The sequence below is a fragment of the Crocodylus porosus genome, unplaced genomic scaffold, assembly GCF_001723895.1.
Source record: "Crocodylus porosus isolate Cpor-Errol unplaced genomic scaffold, CroPor_comp1, whole genome shotgun sequence".
Lineage (NCBI taxonomy): Eukaryota > Metazoa > Chordata > Crocodylia > Crocodylidae > Crocodylus > Crocodylus porosus.
This window is the reverse complement of record NW_017728886.1, coordinates 57,749,253-57,756,155: the sequence shown is the minus strand read 5'-3', so window position 1 is coordinate 57,756,155 and position 6,903 is coordinate 57,749,253. Positions and strand designations below refer to the sequence as shown.

General features: G+C 42.2%; 1 protein-coding gene across 1 annotated transcript in view; it reads right to left on the bottom strand.

Annotated features, from left to right (window-relative positions):
- CCDC126 (coiled-coil domain containing 126) overlaps window positions 1–6,903 on the bottom strand; it is a 19,394-nt gene that overhangs the window by 9,434 nt on the left and 3,057 nt on the right. The window contains exon 2 of the mRNA XM_019534646.1: window positions 2,106–2,149. The gene's annotated coding sequence lies outside the window, so the exon portion shown is untranslated. The remainder of the gene's footprint in view (window positions 1–2,105; window positions 2,150–6,903) is intronic.

Genomic DNA, 6,903 nt, shown 5'->3' with positions numbered 1-6,903 from the left:
GGGTCTTTAAGAGGAGGTTAGATGAATACCTTGCTGGGGTTGTTTGACCCCAGTACTCTTTCCTGCCATGGCAGGGGGGTCAGACGAAACGATCTACTCAGGTCCCTTCTGACCCTAGAAACTATGAAACTATGTCCCAGCTGCACAGCCAAGACTGCAGGATGCAGCAGGAACTGGACCAGCCCATCCAGCACCGCATGGAGCCAGCAGAGAATCGCAGGAGTCAGGCTGGTTCCTGCCGAGTCCTGCAACTTAGTGCTGCAGCTGGGAACCATGTGGTGCCGAAACTGTGGCAGCTGCAGCGAAATGGCTGTGGCAGGCAGTGCGGGGCCCGCACTAGCAGGGGCCCAGAATAGGGCATAGGCCAGTAGGGGCTCTATGAAGCTGGGTAGGGCTGCACCAGCAGGGAGAGGAGGGAGTCAGCCCACCTCCATACAGCCCCTGCCCTGGGCCCCACTGACACTGGTCCCAGGACACCAGCACGGGCCCCACATTCCTGCCCAGCTGTTGCTGCACTCCCACATGCCCACCCACTGCCCCTTCCACAGCCATTTCCCTGCTTTTCCCCCACCCTCTGCCTGGCACCACATGGTTCCTGGCTGTATGGCTAGGAGCTGGCCCTGCCCAGCCCTGAAGACTGGAGCAATTGCCTGAAGTCCTTCCTTGCTTCCCTCCATGCTCTTATATGAATTTTCCTTTGGTGCAGGGAGGCAAGAACAGCCCCAGGGTCCCCGGCTAGAAACCTTTGCTAAGCAGAGGCTTCTGGTTGGGGGGAGGGGGGCGGTGTTGTCAGCCTTGCTGCTGCAACTGTTTAGTCCTGCCAACAGCTCCCCCTGGGTCCTACTGCCACTGGCTCCTCTCATCTTTGACAGGTAGTCGGGGCAGATAAATATTAAATTTTCTAAATTTTTCAGGAGCCCCATGAGCCAGATAGAATGGGCTGTAGGAGTGGATCCAGTCTGTGGGCCATATTTTGCCCGCCCCAGTGTATAAGGTGCAAATCTACCCTGCCTTCCACTTGACTTCTGACTGAAACGGCTAACCATGAAACTCCAAGACAAAATTCTAGACTATATCAGACATAGTAATCAAAAACTATACTTGGCCTGCACTCGAATACTGAATCGACTCCACAAAAACCATACTAGACCTACAAACACTATCATGTCAACCATTTCCTGAATATTTTGAGACTTCATCTTCCCTTAGTCTTCACTAAACCCTGAAGATCACTGCAATGTAGGACACAAAGCTTCCAATTTTTCCCCATGTCAATAAGGTAACCTCATGTACCCCTCTGACAATGTACAAAAATCAACACCAAAATAAGATATACTAGGTTCCTTAAGACATAGGTATCTTGTTTCATATTGGAGTTGGTTCTGCTAATCTCCTCTAACTAATCCTTCCACTATGTAATATCATTCCATCTAACACAGTAAACACGAACTGCAGCACCTGCAGATAAATAACAGACCTCAAACCTGTAAGAGATGAACTGCAGTCAAGGACATACATTCACTCATCCCTCATGACTGCTTATTGTGATTAGTAAACCATACTTAACGCAATCCACAATTTCTAGTTCAAATCTGTTTTTTTAACGGTTTGCTTCCTGAGAACAACCACCCTCAGGTCAGAGATGGAGGTAGGTCTAAGGGTTCTGCCGCAGGCTCATGTGTTTTCACAGTGGTTGTCAGCTCCAGAAGGGCATGATTAAAACTGCACTGCAGGAGAAGACATGGTTAGTTTTTGAAAGGTTTAAAGTATAGGCAGGCATAAGAATCTGGAAGGCCACAAAGCAGCTATGCGTATCTTAAGTCTGGATCAAAGGCTTTCTTTTTAGTTATTAACAAGTAACTAATGAAGACATAACAAAAGGTTATTATAAAATAGAGCTAATGAGAAAATTAACAAAGAACTAGGCAGTCAAAATTTTCCCTATTAAGAAAGAGCACTCAGTCTTCTTGCAATAGGTATTAGTGGATATTTTTAGAACTACACACAGATAGAGTATGTGGAAAAGAATGGAGTATGTGGAAAAGAATGGCATTTAAAACATAGCCCAATAAAGCTATTTTTCAGCTGGTAGCATTTTGTCTTACCTCTTCTGAAATATGGAACAACTCCTCAGAGTGACTTCAAAGAGCTGTAAAATAATGCAGGTCTTAAGTCAACTAACACAACTGTATGAACAAAATCTTTGAGAAGAAATTTTCCTGAAGCGGTTCTTAATAGCATGACACAATTCCTTACTAAATTGTAATCAACAGCAATCTGATAAGGAATTTAAGAGCAAGTATAACATTGTGACTAATCATCATAATTAGAAGAATTTTTGGGGAAAGTAGAGTAAATAGTGAAAGAGAAATTGGAAAAAATCCTAGAAGGTTGAGAAGAGGGAAAAAATTATTGAAAAGGAACAGGCAGAGCAAACAAGAGGTCAGCATCAGTAGTTACTATAATGATGCTACTAACGTACAGAGCGAACATTCACAGTGGAAATGTTCTAAGTCTGTAAAGCCATTAAAAAAAACAAAAACTTAAAAGTAACAACGCTGGAACTATATTTCCAAGAGCTTACTGAAAATCTAGCAGCATATAGCTGCCAATACTGCTATAAAGCATGAGCACATTCACATGAGTTTGCTTTTGCCAGTGGAGCCCACCCTCAGCGACAAACCATTTTTGGCAAATAATGCACTCCACTGTGGACAGGGGATAGATGCTTGTCCAGTATCTAATGTCCCATCATCAAGCACCCTACCTTTTAAAATCCTTGAAGTGTACTGTGGGTGCGCTTTGCTAAGCATTGCAGACATTGTGTCAAGTTCCCATAGTTCCAGCAGTGCTATCCCATAATCTTTTTTTTAGAACCTTATTCAAAACCCTTCCAGTTTCTTCTGATCTCACCCATAATTTACTCTTTCTTGCGCTGCTGAACATCTCGGTTTTTCTATCTTTCCTCCAGCTTGTGTTCTCTCTGTACCAGAACTCAAGGACTCTGGATCTGAACAGCTCTGAAAATATAGGCTTCCTCTGTACCCGTGTGTGTTTCTTTTTCCTTTTTAATCACAATAATTTTTTTCATGAGCGCAGAAGGGATGGTCCCCAATTAAAAATCACAGATAAACAGATGGACAAATGTTTTAAGGTTTAAGGGGGATAGGAGATAATTTAAAGATAACTATCATAACTCCCTATACTTAGTCCTCCCCGTACTGATCTGTATACAACTATAACCACGGTCACACCTCACAACCACTTACATCAGGGTTGTGCAACAGTACACATTATAGCATCTATATTGAAGACACTGCAAATGCTCCAGCCATAAATAGCCCAAGTGCTGGTGTCCTGGGAGATGACTGTATGAATAGCACAGTAAATACTGCTAGACTTACTACAAGCAGCAATGATCCTCAATGGACATTGCTTTTGAGAAGGCAGAGATACCCAGAGAAGGCATCTAGTAGGAACAACTTAAGATCACTCAAGCCTCTTCATAGGGATGGTAGCTCAGAGCTCACTGTAGAGCAGCAGAAGGCAAGTTATTGTGACAAAAGTAATAAAACTCTTTGTGCAGCATGTACACTATGATCAAACAGTTGTTTGAAAATTTGAGCTAAGTAGTGCCTAAGGACAAATAGCAGGGTCTAGGTTGAAATAAGCCAGAAGTTTTGCAAGCAAAGAAGAGTGATCATTACCAGACTGTTCTACAAGCCAGTCCAAGGGAAACCCTCCCAGGCGAGCAATTATTTCTACTTCTTCCATGAATGAATCATGCAAGTAATTTGCTTTGTACTTGGGCTTTCTGACTTAAAAAGCAAAATTTCACTTAGGACTTCTAAACTTGCTGAATGTAGGTTTTCAATAGCACTGATGCAAAATCATGTTTTTATCTGAATGCCCAGTTACTAGATTGCTTCAAGCATGCTTTTGTATTTTCCCTGCATATTTAATCTGACCAGTCACAGAATTCCTTTGCATGCATTTTGTTTTCAGTTTTGAATGCATTGAATTATATTCTACTAATTTTTCTTGTCTGCAAAGATTTTACTTGCACATAGCAAACAGCTCCCCTAAATTATCTGGCTGCTTCAAATGTTTATTACTTTTTGCTTACGACTGACAATGCATATTTTAAAAATAAAACTAGCTACTTTAAAACAGAATGTCTTTGTTCTCTACTTGCAGATGTCCAGCCAATATCTTGAGGGGCATGAGTTGGCAGGTACAAAAATTAGAAAAGGGCATGCATCAATGGAGCAGCGTGTCACACCTACACAAGCGAGCCCCTCACCCAGTGGGTCTGCTGGCTGAGTTCATCCGGGTCTAAGGGTACAGACCAACCTGCTAAAGAAGTTTCCAAGTGAAACACACTTAAAAGCATTTCAAAAAGAAAACATTCCAGCTAGGCAACTATGTACATCCCCTGTGCCATTCCCTGGCCAGAAAGTTTCAAAACACTGCAGCCTCCTTCAGTACTCCCAGGCTGGTGCTAAAGATGGCTACAATAATGTGCAGCTCTGCTCTCAGCTCCCCAGTCTCTCTTCCTTTCACAGTGATGGCAGGCAGAGAGAACAGAGAGCTAAAAAGAAGTAAGCAAAGGTGGAGATTTTCAGGAGGTGTGGAAGAAGCTCTCAAATCCCCCCAAACTCCCCTCTTCCCCCTTGGAAGAAAGAGGTAGTGCAGACTGGGTATGGAGAGCCCAGCTTCTGTACCAACACGGTTTCCAGGGGTCTGGCAGAAGCAAGGGGAAGGCAATACGCCCAGCCCCAACTCAGCCCATCTCTTATGTGCTGTCCCCATAAACGTAACCAAAAATTTTACGCATGAAAATAATACCTCTATAAACAAGAGGTATTACTGTATGGTTCTATTTTGTGATGTTTGAGTCACTTTTGGAACGTTTCAGCGGGCAAGTACATTTGTACGTCTAGGCCTCTGAAACATTTCAAAAGGCTTTTTGGAGGCATTTTAATCCTTATACCTGTTGACACCTTTATCCACACACAGCCTCTGCATCCTCCATATCCATTTTTTCCACCCAGCTTTGTTGCGCTGTAGTTTTTTCCAAGACACTGGAAGGCATACACTCTTCTTACTCATGGCTTAGTAAAGGTGTCCCTGCAAAGTCTGGCATCCAGTGCCACATAGTACCAGCAGATTTGAGATGCATCCCCAGATATCCATTATTATTCAACTTCTTCTAGAACTGTCATGGTTCCTTGGCCTCCAGCCAGCATTAAAATTTGTTAGAACCCAGCTTCCAAATCTCTGAACAACCATTTTATATTCTTTTGAGAATTCCCTAATCATGCTTGCACTGCTGTTCTGCTCACAACATGCTGAATAAATCCAAGAATTTAACTACATATAAAAGTGATGACCAATGCTTGCTTACACATTGCTGAGTACATTTCAGCAATTTGCTTAAGTCAGGACAGATCACATCCAACCTCATTATCATTTAATCATGATGAACCCCTACAAAGAACTCTGATAAACTTATTACATATATTCTCCTTGCTATCTTCAGCATCCATTAATCTTCAGATATTGCAGACAAAGCCACTGCAGACATTAACTACATGTAATTACCAAGTTATAGTTAAAGCAGGTTACAAAGATTAACTGATGAAGCTGAGCATGATTTGTTCTGTTTGAAGTTGACTGTTAATATGGGTTCAGTATTATGTAAGCAAACATTTGTAGCCCTGTTCAGGTCAAACTGCATCTTGTGTCGTGGAGAAGATTCCCTCTATTCGATAAGGTGTTATATTCAACGCTTCCCGAAGCCAGGGTAGGCAACCTGCAGCAGCGTAAGTCCCACAGGCAACCTGTGTGTGTGGCAGACCAGGCAGAAGAGTGGCACGGAGCCCAGGACAAGAAGCAAAAAACAGAGTAGGTGATCACTCAGGTAGGGGGAAGGGGATTGGAGTGGCTCTCCAGGAGGGTGTGAGGCTAGGTTTGGCTAGCCTCTAGCTCAATGGACAATAAGTTTGGCCCCCACTGTTCTAAAACTTTCTTGTAGGTTTTTCCATTGTTAAGACAAGTTCCCAATCCCAAAGTAGTCCTGAAGATTACGCCCATATGTAGCATTAACAAAGGGCTTTGGAAGCCTCACAAGTGAATATTCCATGATAAATGTAAGACAGCGTGAAGAACCTGATCTATAGTAATACCAAAAGCAAAGCATTTATGCTTCTCCCATATGGTAACAAACAGATCATGACCTCAATTTTTGTCTCCAAGGAAAGATACCACTTCTAGCAGGTGAGTGACTTCCATTCCTATGTAAAACTGTGTGATCAGTATTAAAGTATTAACTCAAAAGCAATAGCAGCCTCCAATTGAATGACAAACCCCTGGGGGAAGAGAAGAGAATGCAACAAACTAAAAATAAAAGGCAACTTAAATATCACCTACACAAATTTTAAGACAAACCCCTTGAATGAGGCCAGAGAAATTTAAGCGTTGCTGGATAAGTTTCAACAGATGTCAAAAAATGCAAGTAAGTTCTTAGTAAACTAAAAATCAATGTACATAAGACATAAAGAACAATATAATCCAGACATATCATATGTGACAGACAAAACTGAAACAGAGTAGCGGTACTTCTTCATAGTTTACTTACAACTTAGATTGCAGAATCAAAAAATGACAACCACTAGGAAGCATACCAGTTTAGTATGCCCTTGCAAACTAGCCCATCAAAACCCTAGATCATTTAACAGGATGGGAAAAAAAGTCTCTTTCTAATATTGCAGTGTGATACATACACCAGAAAATTATATTACTGTATAGCTGTCAGGAGGTTCCCAAAAGAGTATAGGGAAGAGCAACAAGGTTAATTAGGAAGTTGGAAGGAAGTCTTATTAAGAAAAGTTGAATAGAGGT